General features: G+C 43.5%; 1 protein-coding gene and 1 long non-coding RNA gene across 4 annotated transcripts in view; one reads left to right on the forward strand and one right to left on the reverse strand.

Annotated features, from left to right (window-relative positions):
* NSMCE1 (NSE1 homolog, SMC5-SMC6 complex component) overlaps positions 1–13,493 on the forward strand; it is a 58,896-nt gene that overhangs the window by 6,536 nt on the left and 38,867 nt on the right. The gene's annotated exons all lie outside the window — the stretch shown is intronic.
* LOC103556351 (uncharacterized) lies at positions 1,507–7,899 on the reverse strand. 2 transcript variants are annotated; one of them, XR_546184.2, is made up of 3 exons: positions 7,028–7,899; positions 6,496–6,595; positions 1,507–5,000 (listed from the first exon to the last, which is right to left on the reverse strand). It is a non-coding gene; the product is annotated as an uncharacterized lncRNA (long non-coding RNA). The 2 variants fall into 2 exon arrangements; XR_011524442.1 differs by having other exon boundaries at positions 2,269–5,000; positions 6,496–6,592; positions 7,028–7,773.

Below are 13,493 nucleotides of genomic sequence, written 5' to 3' on the forward strand. Positions count from 1 at the left end.
TAGGAGCTAGAGACTGCAAAGGTGAACAAGACGCCTGTCCCCAAGGGGCTTGTGGTCAGCTGGAGGAGAGAGGAGTGATCAAGTAATTAGGGTACAACATGATACCAGTTCTGAGAGGGAAGCATGGGAACAGAGAAGGTTTTCTAGAGGGAGGGCCAACCAGGCGAGGATCTGATGGGTGAGTAGGAGTTCTCCAGTTTGAGAGAGTGGGATGAGGTGGGGAGAGTGACCCCAGGGTAGGAACAGAATTTGCAAAGGGATGATGGTGAGAACAATCACTGTTAATTGAAATGAGATCAGGGAGCTGAAGGGGCAGGGAGGGTGACAAAACAGGTTAAAAAGAAAGATGGGGTGCTGATCCAGGAGAACAGTAGCTTTTAATTGGTTTTTATTACAACCTACAGTAAGAAAAGCATTTTCTATTTTGGCCCGCTACAATCACACACACACACACACACACACACACATAAACACACACACCTGTATGTGTACTTCTGAAACAAAGATCAACAAAGCAATATTTCACCCTGCCATATACCATTCATTCTGATATTTTCTACTCTGTTTTATTTTGTTTTTAAAATGTTGGTCAGGGGCAAAATTAGCTGATCACAAAATAGTACATATATGATTTCATTTATATGAAATCCTGTAACAGGCAAAACTCATCTATAGTGGTAAAAGTGAGATCAGTGGCTGCCTGGGGTGTGGACCGGGTGGGGCAAGATTAACTGCACAGAAGTGAAAGAGAACTTTCTTAGGAGATGGAAATGTTCCACATCCTGGTTGGGGTGGTGCTGGTTACATGGGCACATGCATTTGTCAAAAATAAATACATAAAAATAAATGTATGAGAGGGAACTTTCTTGGGTGGTGGTGTTCTATATCTTGACAAAGGATTTGCATTGCATAGGTGAATGCATTTGTCAAAACTCGTCAAATAGTACACTTAAGATTTGTGCATTTCATTGTGTGTAAATTTTACATCAAAAGGAATATAATTTTGGCCAAATATTGAACTGTACGTGATGATATGCATACTGAAGTGTTAGGAGGCAATATTCTGGTGTCTGCACCTCACTTTTTGTAATGCAACAAAAAATAAGATAGATTGGTAGATGCATAGAGGAATGGAAAGATTGACAGATATGTAATAAAGCAAATATAATAAAATGTTGATGCATGTCAAGACAATTCAATGAGGAAAGACTAGCCTTTTCCATAAATGATGCTAGGATAATTGGATGTCCACATGCAAAAGAATGAAGTTGGATCCTTACTTCACCTTATATACAAAAATTAACTCAAAATGGGCCAAGGACCTAAATGTAAGAGCTAAACTATAAAACTCTTAGAAGGAAACATGGGTGTAAATCTTCCTGCCTTTGACCAGGCAACGGTTTCTTAGCTATGACAAAAAAGCACAAACAATAAAAGAAAAAAGATAGATAAACTTGACATCATCACATTTAAAAGGGACACTATCAAGGAAGTGAAAAGACAATCCACAGAATGGAAGAAAATTTATGCAGATCAGATATCTGATAAAAGACTTGTATCTAGAATATGTGAACAAAGATTGCAACTCAGTTATAACAGTACAAACGATCCAATTTAAAAATGGGCAGAGGATCTGAATAGACATTTTTCTCCAAAGAAGATATAGGAGTGGCCATCAAGCACATGAAAAGATGCTCAACATTATCAGGGACATGCAAATCAAGACCACAATGAGATAGCACTTCACACCCACTAGTGTGGCTACTACCAAAAAGATAGGCCAAAATGTGCTCAGCATCATCAGGGAAATGCAAATCAGTGAGATACCACTTCACATGCACTGGATGTGCATATTACCAAAAAGACAGACAGCAGCAAGTGTTGGTGAAGATGTTGAGAACTTAGAACCCTCATACATTGCAGGCGGGGATGTAAAATGGTGCAGCCACTTTGGAAAACAGTCTGGTAGTTCCTCAAATGGTCAAACATAGTTACCATATGATCTAGCAACTCTGTTCCTGGGTATATACAGCGATGCGCTGCATAATGATGTTTCTGTCAATAACGGACCGCAGATACAATGGTGGTCCCATCAGATTGGTACCATGTAGCCTAGGTGTGTAGTAGGCTGTACCATCTAGGTTTGTGTAAGTGCGCTCTATGATGTTTGCACAATGACAAAATCGCCTAATAACACATTTCTCAGAATGTATCCCCATCATTAAATGACTCATGACTGTAACCAAGAGAAATGAAAATGTGTCCATATAAAAACTTGTACAATGTTCATAGCAGCATTATTCGTAACAGCCAAAAGGTGGAAACGACCCAAACGTCCATCAACTGATTGTGGAAAACTAAAATGTGGTATATCCATACAAGGGGATATTATTTGCTAATAAAAAGAAATGAAGTACTGATACGTGCTGCAACATGGATGAACCTTGAAAACATCCTGCTGAGTGAAAGCAGCCAGTCACAAAGGACCACATGTTGTGTGGTTCTGTTTATATGCAATGTCCACAATAGGCAAATCTATAGAGACAGGAAGTAGATTAGTGTTGCCCAGGGCTGAAAATGGGAATGGGAGAGGAGACTGATGGTCAAGGCCTACCGGGTTTCTTCCCAGGGTGAGGAAAATGTTCTAAGATTTATTGTGGTGAAGGTTGCACAAGTCTAAATGTACTAAAGCCATTGAGTTGTAGACTTTAAATGGGTGAATATTTTTTTTTTTAGGAAGATTAGCCCTGAGCTAACATCTGCCACCCATCCTCTTTTTTTTTTTGCTGAGGAAGACTGGCCCTGAGCTAACATCCATGCCCATCTTCCTCTATGTTTTTATATGTGGGATGCCTGCCACAGTATGGCTTGACAAGCAGTGCATAGGTCTGCACCGGGGATGCGAACTGGCGAACACTGGGCTGCTGAAGTGGTATGTGTGACCTTAACTGTTACACCGCTGGGCTGACCCCTTTAAATGAGTCAATTTTGTGGTTTATGAGTTATATCTCAAGAGAGATGTTTTAAAATGGTAATATAGACATGTGAAAAAGTTGGTAAGTTGTTCTTCCCCCAAATTAAACATTTATGCTCTTCAAAAGACACTATTAAGGAAATAAAAAGACAAGTCACAGACTGTAAAGAAATATTTGCAAATTAAATATCTAAGAAAGGACTTGTACCCAGGATATATCAAGAACTCTCAAAACTCAAAAATAAGAAAACAACTCGGGGGCCAGCCTGGTGGTGTAGTGGCTGGGTTCATGCGCTTCACTTTACTGGCCCAGGGTTCGCTGGTTTGGATCCCAGTGTGGTCTACACACTGCTCATCAAGCCATGCTGTGGTGGCGTCCCACATACAAAATAGAGGAAGATTGGCACAGATGTTGGCTCAGTGACAATCTTTCTCAAGCAAAAAGAGGAGGATTAGCAACAGATGTTATCTCAGGACCAATCTTCCTCACCAAAAACCAAAAAATAACAAAAAGAAAAGAAAAGAACTCAATTTTTAAAAATTGGCAAAAGATTTGAACAGACATTTCACCAATATATATAGACATATAGCAAATAAGCACATGAAAAGATGCCCAACATCATTAGGCATTAGAGAAATGCAAATCAAAACCACATTGAGATAACTCAACACACATATGAGAATGGCCAAAATTTTAAAAATATACCAACACCACCAGGTGATGGTGAGGATGGAAATAACTGAATTCTCATAGATTGCTGGTGGGAATGCAAAATGATACAGCCATTTGGAAAACATTTTGGCAGTTTCTTACAAACATAAAACATATGTTTTATCATACTACACACTTTTCTACTCCTAGGCTTTACCCTAGAGAGATGAAAACTTAGGTTCCTGCAGAAACCTGTCTGCAAATGTTTACAGTGACTTTATTTGTAATTGCCAAAAATGGAAACAACCAGAGGTCTCTCCACAGGATGGAATACTATTCAGCAATAAAAAGAAACAGTCTTCTGATACACACAGCATCGTGGAAAAATCTCCAGCGCACTGTGCATTATGAAAGAAGCCAGACTCAGAATGCTACATGCTGCGTGACTCTGTTTGCATGACCAATTATGGGGAGAGAAAATAGGGGTTGCCAGGAGCCAGGGTTGGCACCAGGGCTGGGGCGGGGGCCTGGGGTGAGCACTTTGGATGGAAGGAACTGTTCTGTGTCGTGGCTGTGGTGGTGGCTACTCGACTGTGTTTGTCAAAACTCGTAGAACCGTGCACTAAAAAGGGTGACTCTTACTGTATCTAAATTGTACCTTAATCTAAAAAATTAAAAAATATATGTTAATGGTAGAATCTAGATGGTGGGAATATAGATATTTAACATACAATTCTTTCAACCTTTTTGTATGTTTGAACATATTCATAATCAGATGTTTGGCACAAAATATCAAAAATATGTTAGGTGGTTGATCAAAGTAAATAAATATATGCATGACCAAAACAAGCAAACAAACAAATAATTAAATTAAAGACAGTCATTTCACCCTTCAAATCTTAAGTAATAATAAATCATAAATATAATAATTAAAGCATTGCAGGTCATGACTTAGTAAATCGATTGTATAAGCAATTGATGGGCCATGACTCTCACTTTGAAAAATATGGCTTTAGACCGTGTTAGGCACTTGAACTTGAACCTGAGAGAGCCTGGGGAGATCGGGCCTCCAGAATTGCACTGAGCTGGGCCGGTTCCCCACTCTGGGACCAGGGCTACTGGAGGGTTGAGGACTAGCTGGGGCTGTACCCAGCCCAGAGAGAAATGGCTGCCTGGTGTCCCCAGGGAAGCGCGACCAGGGGAAGAATCCTGTGTCCAGCCTCGTGGAGTCAGCTTGAGGTGACAGCAGAGGACAGTCGACATTCTGGAAGTCGTCTGTGCAGGTGGAAACTGCAGGCGCTCTTCAGCCCTCTGGACGGGTCATAGCTGGTTTCACTGGGTCTGGATGAGTGCTCCCGTTACGGCAGCCTGTCACTGGTGAGTCAGGCTTAGTTTAATTTACTAGTAAAATCATGTTTCCTGCGTCCCATTGTGTTTGGGGAGAAATTTATCCCTATTATATCTGACATATATCAGAGTTACCACTAATTTCAACTTATAAAGGGGTTCACGAATAAGAAAATGGTCTGCTATTTAAAAGTGCAAGTTTGGAAGCTTCTCATTCAGGCTCATTTCTGCAGTTTCAAGTCTGCAGTTCATACTTATTTCTGCTTGTGTGTCTTACCTACCCATGGTCTTGTAGCTCAAGATAAAGCCCAGCGTCCCCTTTGCCAGGCTCACCTCCTGACCTCTGTGCCATTTACCCAATGCTCAGAATACTCACAGTTCTGAGGGGGAGCAATGTCTTTCACGCCTCTCTGCCTTTGCATAGACCTTTTTCTTCTCTTGGCCCCCTGGTGAACTCCTATTCATCCTTCAGTACCCTGCTTAAGCTGCACCTCATCTGTAGAGACTTCCCTGGATTCCTTCTCCTTATGACAGAGCAGTGATTCCTTTATCTGCATCTCCACCTATCTGTGCACGCAGCTGGAAAGTCAGGCTGGCTTTCTCTCTGGATGTATGAAATGCCATAGGAATTTGTTGTTTCAAATAAAATTAAGTCTGATGCCAAATCCGCAAGCCCCAGAGTATAATAAATTACTCTCAGTGATTGCTGGAGTCTCTCCCTGCCTCCAGGGTGAAGCAGAGTGTGGAAGGATCATGTGCAGTGCAGACACTTACGGGGAGCCTCTGGGCTCTGATCTGCAAAAGGCACCACAGAGCAGTGGCTGGACGCAGGCAGCCTCCCCTCATAGCATCACGCAGTCATTCCCACTGGGTCTTGTCACCTCCCTGGGCACCCTGAGGCAGCACGGCATCATCCCACAACCCCAAAATGCCCCCCTTCCCAGTTTGGGGAGCTCTCCTGCTTCTGAGGCCCCTGTGTCTGCCCCGTCTCCCTGAACCCTTCTCTTTGGTCCCTTCCTCCCTGGGAGGTTTCGCTGGAAACACAGTGTCGGTCTCACTTGCCTAGAGGAGAGGCCAAGGGATGCAGACGCCCGCCAGTTTCTGACTAACTCACACCCCGCTCCCCATCAGTTAGCACTTACCTCACTGTGTGGCAGTGATTTATTTCCCCGCCTGGGCCTTCCTCTGAACTGTCTTAGTGACCTTGGCCTCTAAAAGGCGAAGAGTGGGTTTTCTAATTGTGTGCAAGTTTTTAAACCTCTCTGAGCCTCAGTTTCCTGGTCTGAAAATTGGGGACAGCGATAACCACACTTGTAGCAGTGTGGTTTGGATGAACCAAGGTGATGCATGTTATCCCTTAGAACGGTATCTGACATGTACCAATGGCTCAATAAATATTGGCCGCTATTACCACTTTTTATTCTCATTATTGTTACTTGCAGTGGATGTTTGGCTGCCTACCCGATAGTCATTCTCAGTTCCTTTTGTTGCACTATAGAGACTGAAAATGCAAAGTACTTACCTTCCCAGCCTTGCTGGGCATGGGCATGTGACCTAATCTTGGGCAGTAGGACTTGACTGGAAGTGTTAGAAGAGGCTTCTGGAAAAGATTTTCTTCTCTGCTAAAAAGACAGAGAGAGAATTTGGTCATGGAGAGAGGTGATACTTGGAGCTGTGGCAGCCATCTTGTGATCATGAAGGCAAGGCTAAGGATGAAAGTCAACATGGTGAAGATGTCAGAGCATAAAGATGGAAGGGTCAGGGGCCTTTATGACCCTGTTGAGTTGCTGCCCCAACCCTGGAACCTCCTACCTTGGAATGCTGTTAAATGAGATCTGAAACGTCCTTATTATGAAGGCCACTTTTAGTTGGGTATTCTGGTATTAGCTGTGAGTATTCCATTGAATACATTATTACAAAGATTTATAGTCAGTAGCTGTTGAAAGAAAGTGGCAGTGCCAGGATGGAAATTCTGGACTCCTAAGGCCCAGGAAGTGGGCTTTTGATGACTGCCCCCTACTGTCTAGTGCCCACACTCCCCCACCCAGACTCACATTAGCAGAAGAGCTGGCTGCCAACTGAGGTCATAGATGGGTAATGCTTCTTGGCCCGCTAGTGTGTGTTGGCTTCATGGGCAGTCCTGCAGGGTGTCCATAGGAAAGCAGGTGAACACATGGCCAAAGAAAGTGCTGGAAGGGAGAGAGGAACACTCACAAGTGCATAATCCAAAGTCCACAGGCTCTGTTTTTGCTCCATCTTATCACACAGCCTTGTTCATTTAATCAGGGGCATCCCGTAATCTAAGCTGTAACATGGCGTTCAGTGTGCTGTTGGCTGGCAGAGAGCCATTACATATGGCATCTGACCTTGTTTCCCCGGTGCTTCTAACCCCGTTCTGCTACGTTATTCGTTATTCTCTTGTGTCGGAGGCTCTGTCTCTCTGTTGCTGAGAAAAGGGGGGCAGGGGTTAGGCTTCTCTTGATTCTAGTGAATTTTGTGGCTAGAAAAAATTTCGTGGGAAAGACAAATGCACAACATATTTTTACCACAACAACTACCGGTCCCATGGTGGTGCAGGATGTCACAGGAATAACTGTGTGTACCTTGTACAGGTTCGTGTAACACGTGTACACTTCTTGTTTGCTGCTCCTACGGCGGGTCAGAAACAAGCTGAAAAGCGAGGAGCGGTGGGATAAATTCATTTTAAGAATATGATTGGTCTCCTGGAACCAAGAAATGTCATTTCTCTGGCCCAATGCTTTTGCAGGCTGCCGTGTTCTCGTCTCCTGTCAGCACATCTCTGTGTGTATGAGCATATTTCATCAACACATTAACCACACTTCCTAGGATCAACATGACAGCTTCAGAAACACACGCCTTTCCTTTTCAAGTTCTCATCCAGTCCTCTCCACCTCCGCAGCAGCTCATTCTTGGTGAAATGTTCTCGTGCGTCGACTTACAAGATTCAGCACTGAGTCTCTGATCACCTTTTCTCTTACTTTTCATCCTCCTCTAAGTGGAATCATTCACCTCGTCCTTCTCCTCCTTGCTCAGCTCGTTTATGAACATACCTTTCTCATAGTGGATATATGTCCATCAGGAAAGCTTCAGCAATGTGTAAGTATATAAAGTCATGGCACAGTTTCCCCTGGATCTACGCCCATTCTGTCCAGACCCTCTTCCCACAGGAACCTCTGTGAGGAGCTGGGGATGCACATTCCCCTGGACCTCGTACAAGCAGAGATGTAAGCTGACAGCGTGGTTCTGACGGCAGCTCTCTGTTGATAATCCCGTCTCTACATCTGGCCCTGCCCGTCCTCCCATGTCCTAGTGTCTCAGACCCACACCTTGTGGCCGTTTCCCCCTAGCTTTCTCTCAGACCCCTCAGACTCCAAATGCCCAAGACCAAAGTCGTTATCTTTCTCCAACCTTACTTCCCCTTCTCTGTTCTCAGTCTCAGTTAATAATGTCATCATCCAATTAAGCAAGCTGGAAATGATGTCGTCATCCTTGGCTTCCCTCTCTGTCTCTCCTCTTTCTCCCTCTGTCTCGTAAAAGACAGCCACGAGCCGCCATGGTCTGTCCGCTCCACTTCTGTACTCATTTTCACATCTGGCCTATTTCCCTCTTCTGCTGCTTCTGCCCTCGGCTAGGCCCTAACTCTCTCTCATCTGAATGAAAGTAACATCCTTCTCTGCTTTTTGTTGCTGGCAGCAGCCTCTGTGATAGCCCACCCAGGACCACGGTACCCCTTCTTCCCTCCCACGTCGTTCAGGCTGCAGTGGCCCACGCCAAGAGAAAGAAAGATGGTTGGCTGAAGACAGCAATCCCGTCCCCTTGAACAGATCCTCACTTTCCCAGGCTGCTTTGCAGGAGGGGTGGTGATGTGGTTCAGTTCTGGCCAGTAAGACATCTGGGGGAAATCTGGAGGGAGGCCCATGAAGCCAAAGACCTCTGCCCACACCCCGTGTGCACCACCATCATTTTCCTTTATGTTTTAGAAGTTTAAACTCTTTAGGCTGTACAGCCTAGCCCCCAACTTCTCTTTCCTCCGACAATGCCCACTGCCCACTCCACACCGCACGCTGGAGCTTGTGGGGAGGAAGCCCAAGTACACGTCAGCCCTCCATGGTAGCTGAACTCCAAAGACGGCCCCAGTTAACCCCGTCCCCCAGGAGTCACCATCTTGCACAGCCCCCTCCCACTCTGAATTGGCACTGGTCCTGTGAGTCTAGGAGTCTAGTTCTAGGAGTTTCACTCCTAGAATAGAAAGGACCTGATGCTGTGCCAGTCTGGGCGCAGTCTGGGCCAAGACGACCCAGCAGACACTGGTTCTGCCCCCTCGGGAGCCCTAAGCCACCGGAGAAGCAGTCCAACTGCGCTGAGACCCCTGTGCCGTGAGGAAGTGTAAGCTAACCACAGGGGAGGAGAACTGAGAACCTCAGCCGACACGGCGGACCAGGGCTCCAAACTCCTGATGGAGGCTGAGCCATTGCAACCAGCCCCTCCCCGGTGTCCCCGGAGCTGACGCCATGTGGAACAAAGACAGGCCGGGTGAGCTTTGGGGGTGAAAAAGTAACTGAAATCACTTCTTCTAGTCGAACTCAACTAGTCTTCTCCTCCTTGCAGTGACTGCTGCTCTTCTGCATCCCCACTTGCTTATACTGCCCTTTCAGTTTAGATTAGCTTTCCTTCTCTTCAAATTCATCCCACCCTTCAAGGCTCATCTTGACAGCCACCTCTTCCATAAACCTTCTCGATTCTGTCAACTCTGAATACTTGGGTTTCCTGGCCAGGTCTGGAGCAGGTCTGTGTCCTTGCCCACCTGCGTTCCCTCCCTTTCTGTTCTAATAGCACAGCAATTCTGTTTGGATGGGTGATCCCTCCCCCTTTTGGTGGAACTGTCAATCACGTTGTCCACTTACCTCTGACCTGGGCGGGGACCTGAAACCTGACTGGACCAGTCAGCTGTTCTCTCCCTCCGGTGCAAATGTGGAGATGGGTGACAGGGCTGCAGATGGTGGACAGCTGACTGGATCTCCATCAGCTCCTGCTGGCCGGCTCTCCCAAGCTGCTCTGATCCCTGTTCAGAGCACGAGCTGATTCTTCAGCTTTTCCTTGGAGTCTCTGAAGCCCCCGGTAGCCGAGACAGTAAACTCACTCATTATTCCATTTGTCCCCTTACGTCTCCCAGCCCCCTGCAGTTAGGGCAGACCGTGTGACTAGTTCTGACTGATGACATTAGAATAGAAATGACACATGTCACTTTCAGGCTGAGGCAGTAAAAAGCCCCTTGCGAACCTCCAGTCTCTAGAGACCCCTGCCTGGTCACCAAGGAGACTGTGTTTCAGGTGACATGAACCCTCTGTCAGTCTGAGGCCCTGAGTGAGCGCAGAGCAGAGCCTCTGCTGACCCACATGGGATTTGTCGCATGTCCCAGAAATAACGATTTGGAGGATGTTTGTTACAGCACCATAACCTAGGCTGTCCTGAATAATATATACCTGATATCCTACCAAGAAACATTTTTTTTGCTTCAACTACCCAGAGTCAGTTTCTTGCATGTAAAATAGCTTAACTGACAAACTCTAACAGAACTTAGCAGTTTCTTCTTTGATTTTACTCACTAACATCCATCTATCTTATTTTTTTATCAGCCGAGAGCACCCTGTCTCTAGGGACTATTAAGATTCATCTTCGCATCCTACCACACTGCCTCGCACCTATAAGGCTCTGGATAATTATTTGTTAGGATGAATGCAAAAATGGAATGAAAATGAAAAATTTGATGAGTCACCTGGATACTTTCTGTTTAACCTTGGTTTCCAAATCCGTTTTCAAGTGAGTTTTAATTAGAAGATATTTAAAAATATGATTGCACCTCTATTTTTATGGTGATGACAGCATATATATGTATATATCCACATATATATCTATTTTCAATCCTATTATAGGTTGTCATAACTTCAAAAAACTTTGTGAAATGCAAAAGAATAAAATACTTTTGAAACATCAAAACGACAACAATATTCACTGAGCTCTTAATTCATGACAGACACTAAATGTAGGGCTTTTGATTTTTCATCTTCCCACCCCACTACACTGCCAGTGCTGCTGTTTACATTGTATTGTAGACAAAGGGAGACCTCAGACTCATCTTGTTAGTGGTCCGTCAGGCTCCCAGGTGATGTCAGTGCTGCTGGTACATGGCCCACCCTGGGAAGAGAGAGTGGAGGATGTCCTTGTGTGGTAAGACTAGCCCCCGTCACTCAAGAGCTCTTCAAAGGCCAACTTGGGCCCAAGGAGAATGCTGGGTTTGATCAAGCTGCCCTGAGTTCAGGCTTTGATCACTGTTCTTTGAGTCGGTTAGGAAATCACCACGACCTTGTCTCTTATCTGGAAATCACTTTTCTGGTAACTTCACTGTCTCTGTAGAAAATAGTTGTGAACACAGAAGCGGGCAACACAGAGGCCTGAGAAGCGAAAATAGGTGTAACAAATTCTACACACTAAAAAGTGTATACTTTACTGATTTTTAGCTTTGTTTTTTGCCACTTTTCCAACAAGACTGCTCACTTGTTTGCTCAGGCAGGAGACATTAGACGAATGCAATTATAAGAAGGGAATAGGACTGCTGGTAGCTTGACAGAGGGAAGAATGGAAATACTATGAAAAGCTGATGCTACAGTTAAAAACTTGTGTAAAGGCAAAAAGCCCTAGATGTAATACTTGTCCTCAAAGACATCCCTGTACTCATCAAGAAAAGTCAGTGTTTGCTTAAGACAGCAGATAAATATATATTTTAGAATTATTGAGAAAATAGAAAAATGTTTTAAAATGTTGGTGCTTAAAGGGATAATCTGGTTATGTGGAAAATTTGCTTATGTATAACAATTCTCTAATAACGGATATATGTGGCTGTAACTATAACCCAATTTTATATAGTATCAATTTCATTATACGTAAAATCTTTATGATCACATACATATAGACTCAATTTATTTTGAAAAATAATATTCCTTATGATTATATAATAAGACATGCTTTTGGATAAAAAGTGGAAAATATAAGAAAATGGCAAGAAAAAAATTTACCTATAATCCCCCCAATCAGGGATATCTGCCAATAATATTTTGGTATATATTCTTCTAGTTTTCTCTGTCTCTTAAAATATTCTGCATTCTGTTTTTTTTCTGACCTCAGTGTTCTTTGAAAACATGACTTTTAGGCAACATAATATTCTGCAGAATTTTTACTTGTTCTGACCATTCTCCTTTTTAACAATTTGGAGACATTTAAGTTGTTGTCATTTTTCGTTGATAGAATTAAGGCTGTGACGCACTTCTCTGTACATTAACCTTTGTGTGCATCTCTGATCATTTCCTCGGGTAGATTCCCAGATGTGGAATTACAAGGTCAAAGAACATGATACGTCTAGGCTCTTGAGCACAGCGAAACTGCCCTTTAGAAAGACTGAACAGCCGACTGTCTCTGGAAGTGTGCGTGTTTCTCAGTCTGGCGCCTGAGCCTTCCCAGGACTGTAAACAGGAATTGCTTTTAAAGTTGACCTTTGGGCCCTGTGAGATGAGGGCTGAAGTGGAGGGAATCACTTTCGCTTTCTGCTCCACCAGCTCACACGCATCACCTCCACTGGATCAAACTTAAAATGTAATGAATCCAAAAGGTGGGTGAGTGTGGAGAGCCACAGAGGACTGTGATGAAAAGATGGAAAGGGCTTGACCTGGGCTGTGGGGAACCTGATCTCGAAGCTCCTCCTTTGCACTCTCTTCTTCGTTTATTGCCACGTGCTTTTAAAGAAATGAAAAATATGCTTTTCATTCTTTTTCATATTTTCACCCTTCCTATTAAATATTTTTAAAAATTCAGAAAAGAGAAAAAGATGACAGTCATCCATTTTCTCACCATCCAACATTAATCACTGTTAACATTTTGGCATATTTGCCTCTATCCCTTTTTTAAAGTTAATTTTCAAAAAGTGACACACTCTATGAATATATAGTTTTACTATTTCCATTTAAAATTAGGACATTCCAGATAAACCCCAAGGCTTCTTTACCTGGTACTCCCATTCCAACCCCTCTGCCGCCTTCTAGAGGTCCTCAGGTTTGAGTTTTGTGACAATATTTTCAGTCTTCAAAAAGAAAATACTTTTATGTGCATATATTTATCTACTGGAAATACAAAATATTGGTATTTCACATTTCACCAGTTTTGTGTAAATGGTAATCCTGCTGCATGATCTTTGTGTCTTGCTTTTTTCACTCCATTCCACGCTTTTAAGATTCATCCATGTAGATGTTTGGGAGTTAATTTATCCTTTCTAATGTTATATGATTGTCTGTTGTAAATGAACATTTTGCTTTTTCATTTCCTTATTAATGGTTGTTTAGGATGTTTTATTTTTTTTCCCTGTATTGCCAACACTGTTGCAGCAAACCTCCTCAAGAGCACAAGGGAGGTTTTCTCCAGTTAAATTCCTAGAAGTGAATTGCTAGATGA

This window comes from Equus przewalskii, chromosome 12, assembly GCF_037783145.1.
Source record: "Equus przewalskii isolate Varuska chromosome 12, EquPr2, whole genome shotgun sequence".
Lineage (NCBI taxonomy): Eukaryota > Metazoa > Chordata > Mammalia > Perissodactyla > Equidae > Equus > Equus przewalskii.